General features: G+C 38.3%; 1 protein-coding gene, 1 non-coding gene and 1 pseudogene across 2 annotated transcripts in view; 1 reads left to right on the top strand and 2 right to left on the bottom strand.

Annotated features, from left to right (window-relative positions):
- The window catches only part of LOC102695046 (zinc finger protein 721-like), a 1,154,024-nt pseudogene that overhangs the window by 731,782 nt on the left and 399,993 nt on the right, over positions 1–22,249 (top strand).
- LOC138242831 (zona pellucida sperm-binding protein 3-like) overlaps positions 1–22,249 on the bottom strand; it is a 496,704-nt gene that overhangs the window by 467,674 nt on the left and 6,781 nt on the right. The gene's annotated exons all lie outside the window — the stretch shown is intronic.
- Positions 3,964–4,037, bottom strand: trnak-uuu (transfer RNA lysine (anticodon UUU)). The gene has a single exon. It is a non-coding gene; the product is annotated as a tRNA-Lys (tRNA).

Raw genomic sequence — 22,249 nt, 5'->3', positions numbered from 1 at the left:
AGATGGAAAGGGTCTACCTTAAGAGACAACGAGACACAGCTGAGATGCATCAGGAACCGGGATATAAGTGGCCCGGAGGCAGTGAACAGCGCGGAAGCCGGTAAGGTGAATGTGTTTTGGAGGAAAAGAGTGGAAAGAGGTGGATGTTAAGGATCGGGCTAATGAACGACTGCAAGGAGAAAGGTTTATGATTTTGGATTACGGACACTGGTTTAGGATACAACGCGGATTGTCTTTATTACGAGCTTTTGGAACTCGGAACGAATCAGGACTAAGGGAACGGATTACGGACCGTATTAGGAAGACAGTTGTTGGAAGAAACGCCACGGATCGGAGGACAGTAAAGTGTGGTGTAAGTACGACCTTCGTTTACATAAACTATTCCCCCAGAGACACCACATACCTAACCAAAATCCACAATATGGAAACAGAACCTGTGTAATTGTTGATAGATGATGTACTCGGAACATTTTTTCAAGACGAACTACAAAATTTAAAAAATGACTTGTATGAACTTGATATGTCTAATCATTCCACGGGTTCCAGCACAAAATGAAACTAAAACGCATACCGTTTCGCGCTTCTTATTAGTTGCTCAAAAGTAATTTGACCGTATGAAATGCATAATATAAACCTAGAAACATATACGTGAGCAGTACTTAAGCACTGTAGTATCGGTGTTAAGACATACCTCTCAAATACTGTAAATCAAGTTAAAAATATCTGAAGACCGATTCTGGTCGTAATGAAAGCATGTTTCGTGTATGTTTTCTTTTTCATCTTGAAATAACTCATTTCTAAATACCTTTTTCACTGTTAACATATAAAATATGTATATAAAATATACACTCTGACAGTTCATCCTGCTACCAACATTAAATAAAACAAATCTTAAGATTTCTATATTTATGTCTTTATTTAGTGGTTTCATTCGAAGCTTACAATGTTTAGGGAGAAATGGAATACTGGTGTGTATTTTTTTCTTTAAAGTACCGAGACCAGCCATATACTGTATGTTTATGTTGATTTCCCTTCAGTGGTAAACTTAGATATGAATATTCAATACTTAAACGGGCACAGTTAAGACATTAAATATACATATACATATTGTATACAGTTGTAGTTCAGGTGGGTAGCTGCGTCAGCATGCGTAGGCTGCAAAGGAACAAGTAATAGGTTTATTCCATGCTGAAAAAAAGAAGAAAGAGAACACAACGTTTCGGCCGTGGAGCCTTCTTCAGGTGTGAAGAAGGCACACCTGAAGAAGGCTCCACGGCCGAAACGTTGTGTTCTCTTTCTTCTTTTTTTCAGCATGGAATAAACCTATTACTTGTTCCTACATATTGTATACAGTACAGTTTGCATACGGTAATATGTTTATGTTATGCGATTAAAAAATAAATAAATAAAACTGAAAGGTCCAGCACCAGCTGGATTTGAACACACAACCTGCCAGTTGGTAGTCATGCACCTAGACCAGTAGGCTACAAGACAGCTCGCATGATCAGGCAGGCGAAACAGCCCTACACAGCCCTGCCGCAGAACACGGATATAATCATACCGTTATTAAATTCTTTAGATACGCGATTCCATATTATATTCCCTTTTAATCAAATTCTAAAAGTATGCTTGTTGACTCCGGTATCACGTTAGTTAAAGACTTCGAAGCTTACAATGTTTAGGGAGAAATGGAATACTGGTGTGTATTTTTTTCTTTAAAGTACCGAGACCAGCTATATACTGTATGTTTACGTTCCAAAAATTAATATCGTTTATGGCCTTCACACGCGTTACAGTATGCTCCTATTCTTTTTATGCTCAGCTACTAAGATTTCCCTTCAGTGGTAAAATTCAATATCTACAACGGGCACAGTAAAGACGTTTACAGTAAGTCTTTCTACGACAGACCAACGGATCACGAGTGCCCCTGTCGGTCAACCAATCACGCACCGCGGTACCCCGTGTCATCTTACCTGCGGTACGTGTCTGTACCGCACACTTTGAATGGCTGCATCTGTAAATTTATGCCGTCCCAAAACCACATTTTTCCCCGGTGTAAAGTAAGCGTCTAAGGCAGCTACAGTCTGTTCATATGTACCTTTTTCTCCAGGGAGGTTGGCGAAAATCCGCTGCACGGGAGCCCCGATACAGTGCAGTAATGTAGCACGTCTCACGCCATCCTGAGCTTCTGAAGATCCACTGGCTATTTAAAACAATCTGTACGACTCCATCCATATCTTGTATTCCGTATACAAATCCGGAGCTCCGAGGTTCAGTAGAAGCGGTGGAAAAAGCTGGGCATAACCAAAGCTTCCCGGCGCGGCTGCCATATCTTCCATGGCGCAAACTAAACGAAAAGTCTGAAAATTCAGAAGTTCGTTTCTACCAGCAAGAGAACTAAAATCTGCAGTGTTCTGCTCGCTTTGAGTCCATCAAGCACTCATCTCTCGTCGCCATAAATGTTGTGTATCTAAATTAAGAGACGTTTTTATATTATTTTAACTATTTTGTTAACTACACAGATCACGCCCTTACACCAATATTCCCGCTTTCTACTCTCTCGTTCTGTTGTCTCGCGATGTCTACTCACTATACTACATTTAGCATGACTTCTTGTTGCAGTTGAGCTCAAAGCTGGAGATGATCTCCATATTCTACCGCACTAACTAGTCCGAAACGTAGTATACTTTTTAAGTGAAGTCAGGTTGTTCAAAAATTAAACCAGCGCCCTGTCACAGAAACGTACCCCGGTCTCCCGCGCAACAAGCGGGGGTACTCGGCACTATACTAACGAGGAGCGCTTGTCTGCAGCTGAGCGTCAGCTCTGTTTACTGTCAGCAGTCATTGCCTCATTTCCAAAGACTTTTTCACCTGCTCTCAGCTTTTAAAGACAGTCATAAACGCTCAATAAGTAATTCATGTCAGTTTGAAGTCTGTTTCTGTTGTCTCAGCTCTTGATGAAGAAAAGCCGTGCGTGGGAGACTCCCTCTCTGAAGAAGTTTGCCGTCACCCTGCGAGGGAGAAGAGCCATCAATCACCGAGGCAACCACTGGGACAGTTAACATTAAACACGTGAAATGCAACATGTTGTGATTTTTTCCCGCTTAAGGCTTCTATAGTTTCTACTCTAACGAGAAAGACCTCTTTATTAGAAGTGAGATTTTACCAAACGTCTCCAGGGGTAACTGCGACCCGAACGCAACGCCTTAGACCACCAGCCATCTTGCCTGTGGTACTTATAATGAAGTATATATTTTAGTTCTTTCTACTCGTTGATAAGAAAAAAAGTGAAATTATGTAATTAGCGATATGTCTTTTTTTCATGGGGAAAACTAGCCCGAGCAAATGTAAAGTTTAGAACAGCGCTCAATAAAAATGATCAGAAACCGAAAGCGCTTCTTATGCGGATCAGTATATTCCGATACCACTGGTTCTGCAGAAGAAATAAGAAAAGCCGAACTCAAAGCACTGTGTTGCCATTACGGGTACTCTGTCTGCAGGTACTTTAAGATCTACTCACACCGTGATGCCATTAAGGGTACCTAGTTAAAAAAAAACTTATCGTCACCTTTTTGAACGTGATTATTAGACACCCGTTAAATCTCAACCGAGGTTTCTTGAGAGATCGTTCAGCGAGCGAGTATTAAAAAACTACATCGCTTCCAGCCTCTGCTGTCACTGTAAACTCGGACGTGATGTTCTGCAGATGTGCAGTGTGCCTTTCCTCTTGTTGTTTTCAAGAGCACTCACTGTGTGAGCTCCTCACTGCGTGTTCTGTACTCTACTGTGATTTAATTTAGATGATTATGTGGTTCAACATTTTCGGTTTCAGAAATGAAACACTAAATACACTACTGTAAATACAAGTAATAAACATTTTAAATAACCATAGTACAGCTAGAAGAGTGAAAGATAAAAGACTATTTAGAATGATATTCACAATAGACTTAAAAACAGCACAACCGCCCAAACAGGGACTTGAACCCTGGGACCCCCAGATTAAAAGCCTGATGCTCTACCGACTGAGCTATCCGGGCTCTGAAAGAAAGTCGACACTGTCAGGATCCTCGCGAGTCACGTGTCTCTTGTGCCAAAGAGCAGTCATACCTGACCTGTCTGGAATGACCACTGACAGACGTTATCCAGAAGCGACGGCACCACTCACAGTAGAATGAGTGAGAAATACAGCATGACATGGGTAGTTAAGGGGCTCCCACAATCCATCTTTCCTCACATTACTGATTTTTTCACTAACATTTTGACCTTTTCACAGTCAGATTTTTTTCACATTTAATAAAATCTTTTAACAACATTAAAAAGAAAACAAATGGAACGTTTTTTGGAACAATAATTAAAAAAACTTTCAATGCCTTGGTTGTATACGTGTGCACACCCTTTATGAAGGGAGTTGCAACAGTGCTGAAATTTAAAGAGCATTTCTGTAGAGAAAACAGCATTTTTTCTGCCTTGATGTTAAGCTTAGGGAGCCTGTCTTTTCTAAATTCTATTTCTTAACACCTTGCACAGCCTCCCGACAGACTAACAAATATTTTTTGGAGAAATTGGCTCGCACACTGGAAGACACTTACGTTTATTTACGTTAGAGTATGTAAAACTCAGGCTTTCACACCTCTGCTTATAGAGCCCTTCAAGTCATTTTATTTTTACAGGAAGAATCATTCCCTAACAATCTCTCCTGTTTTAGAAATGCTTCATAAGGCGTGTTTGATTCAACGGACAAACAGTATACTAATTGTACAATGCAGATCTATGCGGCATTCGTACTGGATTTGAGTGGGATTCTGAAATACTTCTTGCAAAGGTATTCAGACTTTCTTGAACCTATAATAAAAACACAGACCTGAAACTCCCTAGCTTCCAATCTCTGATGTTGCTGTCCTTAAACTCAGACGTGATGTTCTGCAGACGTGCAGTGTCCCTTTACTCTCATTGTTTTCAAAACGACCTCCGTTGTCGGGTGAAGTTGAAGTGGAACTGGCCTGACTGCACAGAAAAGTACTGATGATGAGGAATGATAAAATGTTTCTACGGCTCAAAATGTCTCTTTAGACCCTCGTCATGTCTCTGTGAGGAACGGGCAGGTAGAGAGGTTTAACAGATGTTCATGATGTTTCACACGAGGTGTTACCTGTTGTAGTGTTTCAAAAGATGTGTTAGCAGACCACAAATTATCTTCAAAAGATTTGGGTTTGTACTGGCTGGGATTCAAACCCGACTCAATTATTTGGAAGGCGCCTGTACCACCAACAAACTTCCGAGAAGCACCTGCAAATTATCACAATCCTCTCACTCACCTTCAAAGTTATGGAGACACAGACGTCCAATGAAAACTAATTTTATTCACTCAAGGCTCCACTCTTTTGTTGTGATGTCATTTTAATTAATATTAGCTTTGATAAGGTGTCGTTTTTGCCTCTTAAAGTTAAAGTCTGCTCCTTTCTTCCTGGTATAGAAATAACATGTTCCATCTTTGTTTAAAAACACCACTAAAAGTAAATTATTCAGCTCTAACGCCTGTGTGCATTGACAAGACATCTCAAAAGGACTTATCAAATAAGAACACGATCCTTCCTGTTACCATTCCTGTGGTTGGGGCGTTGTTTCACCCTTTTATGTTCTTCTACAATATTTGCAGACAGGGCTTTATCACTCGAGTTGTACAGAACAAGTGTGCATCGGTCAATGAAAATCATCAGTAGTGCTGTTTGTCTATGCAGTTTAATCAAGAGCACTTAAAAGATGCAAAAAGCTTTCAAATAAAACAGAATTGAAAGACAGTCGAGTAAGGGGGTAGAAAAAAAGCTCTCCCCCATCTGGGAATAAACCACCGTCGCACGTGTGACTGGATACAAAAATAATAGATTAATTTTTGCCCAGTCTCTTGAAGCTGCAATGCGATTATTTTTCCTTCCTTATTTCTTCATTCCCATTAATTTACTCAGAGGAAACTCGAAAGTGGGAAACTGCAGGCATTTTTTGTGTGGTGGATTGTGATCAGTGAGCATCTGCACATCTCTAAGTCTGTTCCATTACCTTTGCCATCGGGGATGTAGCTCAGTGGTAGAGTGCATACTTTGCATGTAGTAGGTCCCAGGTTCAATCCCTGGCATCTCTAGGTGCTTTATATTCCAGGTCTCACATCGCAATCTTCTGTTGAGTGAGAACTCTTTGCTCGTGTTCAGAGAGAGCCAGGTTTACACAATTAAATGCAGGCACACTCGACGCGCTGCTGTTTTAAATGTACCTCATTTAGTTCTGTTAAATCCTAAATTATTTGAACTAAACTAAACTATAATTTAGTTCAAATTCAGGAAATCCTGAGATTGCTTCACACTTGTCGTGGCTGTTGCAGAAAACATATGTTGAATCTCACCTGGGATTTTTTGAGAGATCATTCAGCGAGCGAATCCTCCTTCTGAACTCCGCACTAAACTGAAAGCTTCACGAGCTCCTCACTGCGTGTCCTGTACTGTTACAAGTAATAATAATAATAATAATAATAATGATAATTGCTTACACTTATATAGCGCTTTTCTGGACACTCCACTCAAAGTGCTTTACAGGTAATGGGGTCTCCCCTCCACCACCACCAAGTGCTCTCTTGTAGATGTGAAGCACAGACATAAACACACTTTGAAATTGTTCAGTTTGTAAAGGAAAATGCAAAAGATCATGACAAGTATTGATCGTATAAAATATCCATGGTACAACTCGAGAAAGTACTGAAGGACTACACATCGACTTTTGATGATTACAAGAGATTCAAGAAACACAACCGTCTGCACCTGGGTTTGGATCCTGAATGTTAGAGTTAAAAGAACAAAAGCGACGGATAAGACCTACAAACTCTCTTAATTGTCTTATAGTTTATGAAATAAAATAATTTCTTACTGTTGATAGACAATTTATTGAATTTTAACAAAATCAGAATTACAAACTTTTTCGGTTAAACTGTTATTCATATACTCTAACGCAGATAAACGTTAGTGTCTTCGGTTGTGTGAGCCCATTTCTCAAAAAATATATATTTTTAGTCTCTCTGGAGGCTGCGCAAGGCGTTTAGAGAGATAATTTCTAAAAGACAGGCTCTCTAAGCTTAACATCAAGGCAGAAAAAAATGTTTTGTTTTCTCAACAGAAATGCTTTTTGGAACTTTCAGCCTTACGTAGGGAGCAACGTCTGCCGAGATCACTGATGAGCCAGTGCACATGGTGGTGTGCCTGCAAGTATGTTTAATATTGGCTGTGGTGGCGAGCTGCTTTTGTCTGTGAAACTTTAACTTCTTCATGCTGAATCATCGGCAGGAGTAGAGCTTATTGAATCTTTGCGCATACGCTTCATCAGAAATACCTTGTTCCAATGTCCATGTTCAAAAGAGATTAGGGGATTTACTTCATACTTTCACAAAGCATACCTTACACGAAAGACTTAAATGGGGAATTGATTGTGCTTATTTACGTTGTTCCTGTGGTTGCCTTGGTTACAAAGCTGAACATTCTTCCACGTTCTGCTAGAGTATCCTCTGGGTGGGCTTTATCAGTTCGCTCGGATAGGTCATCAGTGCTCAGTCTCTGGAAAATAATCAGCACTGTTGTTTATTTCTGTGCATATGGCCGTGTTTTAAAGCATATAATCACGAGTTCATTGATTTCTCCAAATAACAACAATACATTTAACCCCGCGGTAAGAATTCCTTCAATCCGATAGTTTAACTCCGAGTAAAAACTATAGCAGCACTATATATAATGAGGTGATATTCAAAGATTTCAACGTTCTTATTGAATCGCCTGTTTGAGATATCGGTCAGAATTCCTAAAATGATTTTATAATTCAGTTTTGCTTTACTATTATGATCCATAATCAGACGCGTTACCCATAGCGCTCCTGGCCCTCGAGTCACATTCTCCAACTCAACCACATTGATCTCAGAGCTGCGACTAGTAACACCGCCCCGGTCAAACTTTTCTCAATTAGATACCATGTCATTCATTTTGTCTGTTTACCCGTCGCGCTGAAATTCACACATGAGGGAAGTCACACGAAAGAAATCACAGAAAAGATATATCGCTTTAAAAAGAATTCCAGAGTGGAGACGCTGACGATTGAAAACTGAGCCTCGTACACACGATGCATGTGCTCTACCAATGAACTAAACTCCCAATTGGTACTTTTGCTTGAGGATCTTTAATTGTGTTAGGAAGAGTGAGGAGTCGACAGTACGCTTTAAAGGTCACAGCAAGACAATAAGACGCGATAATTCAGAACATGACCCTCTGCTTCATTGTATACTGAGCTTTCGATTAACATCTAAGTGAAAGACAAACTCACTTTTTAATTAAAGAACACTTTTATCACATGTTCTGCACTCCTGATGGTGTTTAGCTCTTTTCTACACTCAGTTTTTGAAGATCCCCAGCTAAAATATTCTAAAAAGTATTGAATAGCATTTTCGTTTATGTTTATATTAAAATTCCCAGTGATATTGACTTAGGTACTCAAATATTTACTTTTTGTAGTTTGAGTCGCGCCAAAAGTTTAAAATCTCTGCAAATATCAGGATGGTTGAGAATGTGCAAAGAAACCCAATCACATTTAGAGAAGGTGATGTTTAGATCAGATTAATTTGAAGTGTGTCTCTGGGTGCGTTGGATCTACCAACGATGTGTTTAACTGAAGGACGTCCTGCTTGATTGTGCCATAGAAACTAAGACGTCGTATTTTTTCTACTTTCACAGATTTTTGGCTAAAGACAAAGAAAATCATTGTCGTTTTCTTGCCAGCTGGCAGTAGTTTTTCTGCACTAATAAGAAAGATGAGAATGTTATCTTTCGCAATGTGTGGGTTTCTTGAATAAAAAGTTGTGCAAAAAATGAAATGAACACTTCCATTAAACTTATTGCAGAAGCATGTTGATGGCTATAATGATAAACAGTGTGAGAAAACAGGAAGAAAGGCACCACTGGAACACAGGATCTGTTTACTAGACTAGCACTTTAACCAACTAAGCCATGCACCTGCGAAGTACTGTCCTTTTACAGCTTCTTGGACACACCACTCTGTCACATCTTCATTCGGTGTGCACTGAGCCTGCTCGCTGAGCAAGTTGAGAAAGGATGTGAAATGGCTTTTAGCTAGCAATTTCATTACCTAGGAGCTCAATATGCTTTTGATGATCTACAGGGAGTCCAGTGCAGCACAGGTGATGGACTGTTAATCCATTGTGCTCTGCACAGGTGGGTTCTTGTCCCATCCTCGTCGACTTCAGGGTTTGACAAATATGCTTTTTTAAGTGGTTGTGCTTTCGTTTCGTTTTTCACTCTTGTTCTAGAGTAGTAATGTTTCTAGATGTGCATGAACGTGGTATAGTAGGCTGACAGCAGGAACACGTGGCCCACAAGCAGTGACAGTATTAGAGGTGCCTGCAGTATGTAGGTTTGTGAGCAGTGATAAAATAACTTGCCATGGAAGCAGGTGTGCCTGAGTTAATACAGCTCCATCAAGTAGAAAAAGTAACAGAAGAACCAACATAAATCCAACAGCGAGCTTCTACCCCTGAAAACACAGGCGAGACTGCTCCAAGCAACTCACTACCTCAGCATGGCTTCACTGCACACTGCTGTTGAAACCAATTGCACCACTAGAGCTGTGTGAGCTTTTCTCTCTACACAGACTGACACTGCACAAACACAGGGTTTGGGCTGTGGATCCATCTCCACATGGAAGAAAGAGACAGTAAAATAGCAAGGAAATACAAGAGAAGAAACTGAAATACTTGTGCTCACTGCAAAGTAGGAAGGACAGAGGTGGCCGGACACTTAAAACAGCTTGGAGAAAAATTTGTAACGACGTTCTTCGGTGTCAATCAGCAGATGGATTTCTCATCAGGTTCTGCTGTGCAGTTTGAACGTTTGTTCTCCAAAATCTGGTTCTTTATATGAGATCAACTGATATTAATTTGGACTGATCAGAATCAATACAATTGATGTCTGGGGAAGGCAAATAACCTTTCTTCATGATCTTGGATGTGACTCGTTAAATTTCAACAGTTACAATCCCCTTTATAAAGGGTTTGCACACTTATGCAATCAAAGCATTGAAAGATTTTTATTATTATTATTGTTCCAAAAATGTTCCATTTGTTATTTCTGATGGAGCACCATGTGCAAAGATTTAACAAGCTCAACTCTCGCCAACGATTCGGAGTGAAGAAGCAGGACATTAAAGTTTCACAGACAGAAGCAGTACGCCAGCACAACCAATATTAAAACACAGTACAATTTGCACTGACTGGAAAGTGATCTCAGCAGACGTTGTTCCTTGTATAACGCTAAAGGTGGCAAAGCGCATTTGGTTTAAAAGGATGCAGTAAAGCTTTTGTTTTCTGCCTTGATGTCAAGCTGACAAAGTATTTCTAAAAACTTTGCTTAGGTTCTCAAGGGACTGTCAAAACACAATTCCACTTTCCACAATTTTCCACAATTCCAATTTTCAAGTCAGAAGAAAAAGGTTCACAGAAGCATCTGGCAGTGGTGGGATTCGGACCCACGCCTCCAAAAAGACTACTCACTGTGCTCTCTCTCTGTCTCATTACTTGCCCAGAGGAAGCCAGGTGGCTTATAGCTTATGACCATGGAACCGACTGCACCTGCTTTTTCTGAGATGCTTCCCCTCTCATGAAGAGATCTCGACTTCTTTAACACCTCCAGATAAACTTCTTCTGTGGAGCAGGCTTCAGACCTCTGCGTACAGCATTCTTAATGTCATTTTATTTATACAGCAGGATGGAATTTGAGGTGGAAGGTAACAGAGGAAGAGGCAGGCCTAGAAAGAGATGGATAGATTGTGTGAGAAAAGATATGGAGGTATGTGAAGTGAGTGAGGAAGATGTGCTCGACAGAGACAAATGGAGAAGAGCAACCAAAGCAGCTGACCCCAGGACAGTCTGGGACTAAGGCTGTGAAAAAGAAGAAGAAGAAGAAGGATGCATCCTGAAAGTTTTTTTTAATATTTTTTTTAATTTGAACAACAAAAATACATATAATACAAGAAAGAGCACATATGACGTATTAATAACATCGTCAGGGGCACGTGCTATAATCCAATTATACTTTCTGAAAAATCTACTGTCCAGGCAAATGTACATGCTGATCTACAGGGCTCTTTTCTGCACTGAGCTGCTCATTTGAAATCCGGAAGGCAACACAAACGCGCTTCTATACCAAGAGTCAAACCTGGACCGCCTGGGTGAACACCAGGAAACCTGGGCACTAATCCATACCTGACAGCTTTTGAAAAGGAGTTCTGTAATATTCACAAATACGAAGACAAGATGTAAATACTCCATAGATTTAACATTCTGGAATATGAATGGTCAATTGTTTACAATTAGAGTTTTTATGTTTCGTATGATTTAGCTACTTTTTTACAACATGTAAAAAAACAGCACACCTTAATGACAAAGCCTTAGATCCACAGAGAAAAACAAATTGTGTTTAAAGTCATTTTAAAGACACGAGATAACATTACTCTTACTTTTTGTTGCTTTAGCAAATTTCATGTAGTTTATTTCTGACACAAGACATAACAAGCTTATGTATTTATGACAAAAAAGCAGGGCAACAATTTTCATCGACCTTGAAATTGAAATTGTTAAAAATTAAGTTAAATGCACATATAGTAAATATATTTTCTCATATAATGGTGTGTTTTTTTCTCTAAAAATCGTTCATGAATGGTTTAACAGACACTTTGCATAATTAAAAAAATATATTTATGGATTTTAACGTTTTATACAGTAAAGTTTTATTGTGAACATGAGCCCTGTTTATCGATATCACCAATACAGTTCTGGATTTTATTCTTGCTCCCTATGCACATATGAATTTTCTTTCACACAACAGCTCGCATGTGTGGTAGTTTATTAGCGCCAGGGAGAAAAAGAATGTTGTTGGCTTTTAAATGATAAACCATTTGCTTTTATACAAAATCAAAATGCATTGTCCAAGACATTAGGACATCCTCTGTTTAAACACCTGTCGTTTTCTATAATATTGGCTCCTGTGCTTCGGTCCATTTGAGAGAGAAGACACTGAAAAAGTCCTGTGAAAGTGGATTTTGCACCTGCGCCAGTGCTGTAGTGGTATCATACAAATCCATCACATGCTGGAAGCTCTGGAAGGCAATGTAAAATATTGCTCAGTCTGTTGGTGGATTAGGTATGCACGCTTTTTTTCAATGTAAAATGCAATGTAAAAAGTTCAAATTTGATTCAAAATCGATTAATGTACAAACCGATAAAGCTAATGTTTTTTATCTAGTTTTATACATACATCTATATCTAATTTTTCAAAGGTCTTTTTTAAAAAAAAATGTTTATCACGATTGTGAAAGTTAGAGAAGGTGTACCAGCGGGTGCCTTCATATTGCCAGCTTCAGCATCACCTATAGCTGCGAGAAAGTTAAATGCGCACAATCTGTCTTTCATCAAAATAATTGCTGGAGCAGCAGGACGCAGAGCACTACCCAGCAGCTGTAGATGGCGCTCGGGTAAGAGCTAATTCTGTTTTCAGCACAGGGAGCAAGAATGAGCTCCGTCCGGCTCCCAACAGAATCCATTCTGGTTTGGTTATTGTAAGACTGTGCGTCTGAGGTTCTTTGGATCGCAACGTGAAAAAAAAAGAACAAAAAACAATTGCTCACATCGTGTTACTTCCACCAGAGGAAGGGAAGATATCACTTTAAAAAATCAGAACTGAATATTTGGATCCGGGGCCTCATACTTATAATTAATAATTATTTAACTATCAGATTCTGTTTCTGCCACATTTCGTGCACAGTACGCCGTATTTAACAATAAAACAACAGTCACAACGAGGCCTTTACACGCAGTCTGGGGTATTTTCCCCTTTTATATTTTTGCCACTTTATATCGAACCTGTTATACTACCAGAAGTGCGCAGTAGCTTCTACTTAATACAAATATACAATTCACAGCTGTTGTAAACAGATGTGTGCTGTGTTTGCCTTTGTAAGCATTTGTTTCAAAAATAAGTTCACAATATGTTAAAAACACAAAAAGCACAAACTTAATAATACAACGATACAAAATCAAAACCAAATCATAAAGCCAATTAAGTACCTATCCTTTGAAAACAGAGAACACCTTTATGTCTACAATACAAACATGACATTTGTATCTACTTTTGAATTACTGTACAAATCAGACAGAGAAGTCCCTAAATTCAAAGATCAGATCTTGGCCAAAACAAGACAATCAGACGTGAGCTGAATTCGGAACAAGAGCCTCTGCTTCGTCGTTTATTGAGCTTTTGATCAAAGTCTGAGTGAAAAAGATTGGCTATTTTAACTGTTTGATTGAAATACACAAAAAGCACATTTATTTATTCAAGCTGGAGTCGAACCAGCGACCTAAGGATTCTCTCTTGTTTCTACTACAGTCCTCCACTCTACCAACTGAACTTGTCAGATGTCAAGAGCTGCTCTCTGGCACGTACTTCCCAATGTAGTGAAATGTTCCGGACGATTTAAATCCCAGTTCGACATCAAGTTTCCAACTCGTTTCCTTAGTCTTGTTTACCTTGAATTTAAGCCACAAACCAGGATTCTACTGTATAAACTTCTGGGAATATTACAAAATGTTTGATGGAGCATCAATCATTCCAGGCAGAAATGGACTCCTTTTTTTTCTTGGGGGATCATATTAAACATTTCATTTGGATCGAGAAGAGGATCACCATGAGACACATAAAAAACAGTTTCATTCTGTCTTTATTAGAAACAGTATCACAGCTAGTAAAGCCTTTAGTATGCGACAGTGAGAGTTCAGTTATGCCGGGGAGTAAAGAGAACTGAAATTTAGTAAATTCATATTTAAATAGATTGCAAATCTTCAAAGTGTTCTGTCACTGCAAAATTATTACAGGGGTCTACCAGCTGCCAGACGTGCTTGTTGTGGGACTATTTCCAATGAGTATCGCATTAGTAGTTGTGTGTCCTTACTGGTATCTTTTAAACATTCGGTTATATACAAACGGGACAGAGACACAGTAATAATCCGATTTTAAAGTGTCCTGCATTTTAATTTACTGAACAGATAAATTAAAATGTTCTGATTCAGAGCCCCTGCAGTTTGTGCTAATTAGAACCACAACAATGCTCCTGAGTCCTGAGCACCACACTGAGCACACGTTCAGCTGAACTCTGACTTTGTTCAGCAGGACTTGTTGTTGCAGTTGAGCTCAGAGCTGGAGATGACCTCCATATTCTACCGCAATAGCTAGTCCTTAACGTAGCACACAGTACACACTTTAAACAATTTAAAATATTAAACAAAGGCTGTAAAGCACACTCTAAATCGATCCGAATATTTGATTTCCGCGATCCGTTTAGGCAACATTAGGCAACGTGGCGCTTCTGCAGCAAAGCATTTCTCTCTCTTCCATTGTGCTCAGCCTTTTGATGTGGAATTGGGAGTTCACCAATTCTGTACACTTTCCCACACGCCTCAATTCATCTCTGATCTCTGTCAGGAGACTCAATACCTGCTTCTGAAACTCTGAAATCATTCACATCTTGTATCAGCATTTGAAAGGAATAAGGTCAGGATTTTCTTACGCTATTGTTATATTAGCATTACTGTAGTGTTGCTAATGTGCTACATGTAATTTATAATCTTAAAAATTTAAAATTCCCACATTTGTAGTTGATTTTGTGTGATCTTCACCTTCACACTATTTTTATGTGTCATTTATTGCTTATTAACATACTATTTTTCATCAAAGTAATATTAAGTAAGACCTGATGCATTAAAATAGTATGATTATTATTTATACTTACTCGTGAAAAGAGGATTGCTGAGATTTTTGCAGATTTCTCCTTTGTTGAAAAACGTGACAGTATTTAACCAAAATGGCGACCAATGAATATCAGCAATGCATTTTGGTATATAACTGGAAAAGATGCTGTGTTAGATTTGTTTTCAATTTCAATAATATATGCGTTTATTAATGTTGTCGATATTATGGTTGTAATTTAAAATTGATAATACATTGTGACAATGTGCTGCTATGTGCTGATGTACAACGCATGCAGTTAGTAAGGAAATGGTCACTGTTGTAAGGTATTATATTATATATAATTACATTATGGAATAGGATGTGGACAGGCCCTCAGAACAGGGCAAAAGGATTTTTGAACACTTTCGCTTACTTAACTTGGCCCTAAGAAATAGTTGTATATTGTCAATGGTCAGTAAACACTAACTGACACTAACAGTCACTCGGACTGTTTGATGTGCAGGAGGGCTATCTGTCCATTAACACAAATACTACTCATATTACAACAGTAACACTATCACTAATACATACACTATCATTATCACTACCACTGACACAAACTACTTATAATAACAGTAATGCTATCATTAAAACTAACAGTACTACTACTGTTAATACTCTTAACAGAAACAATATAATTATAATTAATATTAACATGAATATGAACATTAAAACTAAAACTATCAGTAGCGCTATCATCATTAATACTCACATGAACACTAGCATTAAAACGACCAGTTGTACTCTCATTAATATTAACATGAATACACTAGGATTAGTACTAGCTGCTACCCATGACGTCACATCACTCTTTGTGACAAAAGCGAGACACCTAGATGCATACAATGACATGGCGCCTGTCGGCGTGGTTACCATATTTATGATTTATAAACACTGGAAAAAATGCATGTAAACTGTTACTTACATACATTTATCAACTTAGGATACAGTTACGTAAATAATAATATGAATAATTATTGTTTAATTTCAGTTTGAACATTTTTAATACTAAACGCACTATGGTAATTGATCGATACAGTCTTTTTTGACTGTTTTCTAGATATTTAAAACATGGTCAAGAACGGAAAAAGAATCAGTACTCACCAATCGGTGAAGTTAATCGTTAATTCTACGGTTCTTCAGGTGAATTAATTGGTTGTCGATAGATAAGTGATCAATAACTCTCCTCCGTGCACCCCACCCGCCTCCCGCGGTCGCTCTCTGATCCCGGAGCTCTTGCTGGTGTCTGTGACGTCACAGCGCTCTTTCTGATGGAGCAGAGCGCCTCAGCCAGTGGAGACTCCTGTCCGGAGCCCGGGGGGCTTTTCTTACACATATAACACCCCCCCCCCCCCAAAAAAAAAAAAAAGAATGCACCGGGTTGTGAAGAGAAGCGAATCATAACAGTTGCAAAAGGAGAGCGACAAACCAAGGAATGAAATTCATTAAACAGGAAAAAAAATAGTTTACTTCGCAGATTAATGTTACAAAGCGTACCCGTGTGGAGCAGTAGAGAACGAGCACAAGTCCCTGTAATAATTTTTTAATGTTTTAAACGAATCATTAGAGTATAGGAGCCAGGAGGAACAGACTCCTGTTCCTGGAGGTTAAAATGTGTATCCTGGCTTCATTTCCAGCCTGCTCTCAGTTCCACAGGTAGTCTGATGGTTTACATTAACTGTGTAACTGTTACAATAATTAATCTAATTATAAATTTAGAAGACTGTTAGACACTTGTGAGACCAGCTGAATCCCAGGGCTGGTGTGGAATCTTCTGTGTGATCCAAGTTCCACTGCTCAGAGCTACAGACTGGTCAACTAGTCACTATTGTAGACATGACCATCGGATCATCAACTACTAATAATCAATATACTGACCAGAGTGTCACTACTGGTGTTTATTACATAAAAACTAAGGTAATTCCACACTCACGTGTGTTATAAAACATTTGTAAAACGTGTTTGGAGGCTGATATACAGTAAAGAAAGTACAGTAATACTGAATGCCTTGAGGTCCTGGAAAGGGTTAATAGAATCTTCTTGCTTCTGACCTGGAACAGAGCCCACAGCTACCAGATCAGTGACCCCTGAGCCCAGAGATTAGACCTGAGTCTAGGCTGTTCTGTCTGATATTATTCATGTAGCAGCACTGATTGCCTGAATATACTCTGGTTCTGGGTTGTCAGGATAGAGAACAGTATGGAGATGAACTTCTGTCCAAGTGTGAGTCTGAGCTGTGAATCTGACTTAGAAGAGAATAATATTTTTTATTCTGCCTCTGAGAATTTTTCTTCATTGCCAAGTGGTGTTACAGATGCAGCCATTCAAAATGGGTGAGGTATTTCGCGGCATACCGCGGTGGGCGTGTCACAGTATCACGCAGTATCACGCGGTATCACGTGTGTCACGTGACTAACTATCCGGCGTCGCCTTGTAAAGGGGGAGCTTAACCTCTCATGTACAGCATTTGAGCCTTTAATTTTGAACTGTGTATTACAGCATGTTAATCATCAGTCATTAAAATGTTTGTATATATTATGAAAGCAAGATTGCTCAGTTGGACAGAAGTACACAACCTACCTTCATCAGAAATATTTATGCATCAAAGCCTTTACTGAAGATATTACTAATAGTATTGATAATGGATGACTTTGGACAAGCTGTATACTCAAAGTATAATTTCTTTAGCACATTTGTACAAGCACTTGGAATCTGTCCAAGCCATACTTTGTCAGGCATTTTGTTTTACTTCAACGGGGCATAAAAACTTCCTTGCTTTTAACAGGGCGTTTCATAATTTCTAGCTACGAAAATGATTTAAAATGCGACACCTATCATTCAACTAGAGCTTAAAATATCACAAGGAAAAATACACACCGGTATTCCATTTCTCCCTAAACATTGTAGGCTTCGAAGTCTTTAACTAACGTGATACCGGAGTCAACAAGCATACTTTTAGAATTTGATTAAAAGGGAATATAATATGGAATCGCGTATCTAAAGAATTTAATAACGGTATGATTATATCCGTGTACTGCAGCAGGACTGTGTAAGGCTGTTTCGCCTGACTGATTATGCGAGCTGTCTTGTAGCCTACTGGTGTAGGTGCCTGATTACCAGCTGCCAGGTTGTGTGTTCGAATCCAGCTGGTGCTGGACTTTATTTTTATTTATTTATTTTTTAATCGCGTAACATAAACATATTACCGTATGCAAACTGTACTGTATACAGTATGTATATGTATATTTAATGTCTTAACTGTGCCCGTTTAATTGAATTAAAAAAAAATTAACACGAACATTAAGCTGTTTACATGTTCCGCCTGAGAACAGTCACCCGTTGCTACCCAACGCAGAATGGTGATTGGCTGACACCATCTGACACCCCTCTGATTGGAGAAAAAAGACGTGCTGGTGTGCTATACCAGGAAGAGGATTTCTTTCAATTCTAAACGTGTATTTTAAAAGTTTAAGAAGTAAAAACCTTACAGCGTACACAGATTTCTAAACTGATCAGGATCGTTATATTTGTCTCATGCATAATAATGTTCACCGCTCTGTCCAGCAAATTAATAATAAACTTTATTTTATATAGCTTTTTAAACGAATAAGTAATTAGATTGCTCATAAACCTAATCACTTGCTTTTTCTTTTTATTTAGGCTCAGATTTCAACTATAGATCGTATTATTAATAACCATAATAACAACCAACCAACAAAAACAACCATATAAACATAATGGTGGTGCTGGACCTTCCAGTTTTATTTATTTATTTTTTAATCGCGTAACATAAACATATTACCGTATGCAAACTGTACTGTATACAATATGTATATGTATATTTAATGTCTTAACTGTGCCCGTTTAAGTATTGAATATTCATATCTAATTTTACCACTGAAGGGAAATCTTAACATAAACATACAGTATATGGCTGGTCTCGGTACTTTAAAGAAAAAAATACGCACCAGTATTCCATTTCTCCCTAAACATTGTAAGCTTCGAATGAAACCACTAAATAAAGACATAAATATAGAAATCTTAAGATTTGTTTTATTTAATGTTGGTAGCAGGGTGAACTGTCAGAGTGTATATTTTGTCGCAAAGTTGCTACAAGATGTTAACAGTGAAAAAGGTATTTAGAAATGAGTTATTTCAAGATGAAAAAGAAAACATATACGAAACATGGTTTCATTACGACCAGAATCGGTCTTGAGATATTTTTAACTTGATTTACAGTATTTGAGAGGTATGTCTTAACACCGATACTACAGTGCTTAAGTACTGCTCACGTATATGTTTCTAGGTTTATATTATGCATTTCATACGGTCAAATTACTTTTGAGCAACTAATAAGAAGCGCTAAACGGTATGCGTTTTAGTTTCGTTTTGTGCTGGAACCCGTGGATTGATTAGAGATATCAAGTACATACAAGTCATTTTTTAAATGTTGTAGTTCGTCTTGAAAAAATGTTACGAGTACATCATCTATCAACAATTACACAGGTTCTGTTTCCATATTGCGGATTTTGGTAAGGTACAGTATTATCAAATCCAGTGGCGCTGTGTGTTACTTTACTGAATCCCAATCTGTGATTGAACTGTAAAACCGGTTTAATTCGTCACAGCCAGCACTCTTCAGGTGTGAGGGTCTTCTGCTCAGGTTTGTTCTTCATACCTGAAACATTTTCTCTGAAAGGATTTTCTTCGCAGCTTAACCGATCTTGTTACAGCATGTTACAGTTTACTATTATTAACCATATTAATTTTAAGTGCTTAATGTAAAATCTTGTAAAAATATATTTTCATTGTTCAAATATACATTAATATACATTAAGTCTGACTATCATATAATAAGTTAAATACAAAACTAAAGAAAAAATAGGGTTAAATATAATTCAAAATATTTTGCTAACAATGTTAACTGTTTATGAATAATAAAATGTATTAACTAAGGAGTAGGATGGCACAGTTGTTAGTATGTTTTTTGTTTTGTTTCTTTTTCATAAATACAACAGTAGTACCTGATGTCTCAGTGGCTTTCAAAATTAAATTATGCATGCAAACCTGTGAACTAGAAAGATAACTAAGATTTTAATACTAATTAAATGACCGCGGGCACTTCCCACCCCCCCTACATTCTCAGAGTAGAACAGACTAACCTTCTAATGAAAGACGGTCCACCCCCCACGGACAGGAAAAGTGCCCACAGGCACTTAAACTTAATATGGTCAGTAACGGTAAACAGTAACATGGTAAGAAGGAGCACGTACAAACGTTTTCGAAATTACCACATGTAAGACTCTGATCCTAAAAATGTTTAGGGAGAAAGTGGAATACTGGTGTGCTTCCAGAAGAATCAGTATGGCTCAGAGATTAAATAAAACTTCACAGACATTAACGAAGAGCATAACGCGTGTACTGTATACACTGCAAGTACAACCCAACTCTCTGCAGGAGTGCTGGCTGTGACGAATTGAACCGGTTTCACGGGTATTTTCAAAGTAGGAGGCGAGATTTCCAGCGAAAGACACCCCCCCTCAAAAACCCAGTAAATACAGTACTTACTAGTTAAAGGCTAGGCTCCCGACTACGGCGAAAGGAACCCTTCTTTCATTAGAAGACAATGAACATATTTTAGCCCTGAATGAATTAATAGCAAACATGGTTTACATAAAAGACATTTTTCCAAGAAAGTTTAGCCTTTGTCACTAATGAAACCACTAAATAAAGACATACATAGAAAAATCTTAAGATTTTTAAAATACATGACTTTGCTAAAATTTATTTGAGAATAAAAACAATTACAACCGCCAGGGGAGAGAGAGAACAGGGGAGGGATGTTGGTTTTGCATAAGGGGCGGGGCTATGGAAAGTAGGTATGTTTGGGAATGTGTAGTTACATGTTCTGGCTGTTTGTGAATTATCGTTGTTGAGTATGGAGTGTTGAGGTATTGATTTTGTGTAATGCTTTATGTTGAAAATTGAGGTGGATTTTGTTTATGATAAACAGGATAAACTGGGATGGGAGGAAGGTTTGGTTTTGCATAAGGGGCGGGATTATGATAATTGGAGGACTGTGCGAGTGTAAAATGGTTTGATTATTTGATTTTGTATTGTGGTTGTTATCTATGTTTTTGGTTGGTATTATGTTTATATGGTTGTTTTTGTTGGTTGGTTGTTATTATGGTTATTAATAATACGATCTATAGTTGAAATCTGAGCCTAAATAAAAAGAAAAAGCAAGTGATTAGGTTTATGAGCAATCTAATTACTTATTCGTTTAAAAAGCTATATAAAATAAAGTTTATTATTAATTTGCTGGACAGAGCGGTGAACATTATTATGCATGAGACAAAGATAACGATCCTGATCAGTTTAGAAATCTGTGTACGCTGTAAGGTTTTTACTTCTTAAACTTTTAAAATACACGTTTAGAATTGAAAGAAATCCTCTTCCTGGTATAGCACACCAGCACGTCTTTTTTCTCCAATCAGAGGGGTGTCAGATGGTGTCAGCCAATCACCATTCTGCGTTGGGTAGCAACGGGTGACTGTTCTCAGGCGGAACATGTAAACAGCTTAATGTTCGTGTTAAATATTTTTTTTAAATTCAATTAAACGGGCACAGTTAAGACATTAAATATACATATACATACTGTATACAGTACAGTTTGCATACGGTAATATGTTTATGTTACGCGATTAAAAAATAAATAAATAAAAATAAAGTCCAGCACCAGCTGGATTCGAACACACAACCTGTCAGATGGTAGTCACGCACCTAGACCAGTAGGCTACAAGACAGCGCGCATGATCAGGTAGGCGAAACAGCCTTACACAGTCCTGCCGCAGTACACGGATATAATCATACCGTTATTAAATTCTTTAGATACGCGATTCCATATTATATTCCCTTTTAATCAAATTCTAAAAGTATGCTTGTTGACTCCGGCATCACGTTAGTTAAAGACTTCGAAGCTTACAATGTTTAGGGAGAAATGGAATACTGGTGCGTATTTTTTTCTTTAAAGTACCAAGACCAGCCATATACTGTATGTTTACGTTCCAAAATTAATATCGTTTATGGCCTTCACACGCGTTACAGTATGCTCCTATTCTTTTTATGCTCAGCTACTAAGATTTCCCTTCAGTGGTAAAATTCAATATCTACAACGGGCACAGTAAAGACGTTTACAGTACAGTAAGTCTTTCTACGACAGACCAACAGACCACGAGTGCCCCTGTCGGTCAACCAATCACGCACCGCGGTATCGCGTGTCATCTTACCTGCGGTATCTGTACTGCGGTGTCTGTACCGCGCACTTTGAATGGCTGCATCTGTACATCCCCTTCAGATACTCTGCACAGATT

This window comes from Lepisosteus oculatus, chromosome 14 (genome assembly GCF_040954835.1).
Source record: "Lepisosteus oculatus isolate fLepOcu1 chromosome 14, fLepOcu1.hap2, whole genome shotgun sequence".
NCBI lineage: Eukaryota > Metazoa > Chordata > Actinopteri > Semionotiformes > Lepisosteidae > Lepisosteus > Lepisosteus oculatus.
The sequence above is the reverse complement of the archived record's forward strand: the minus strand, read 5'-3'. Positions and strand labels throughout refer to the sequence as shown.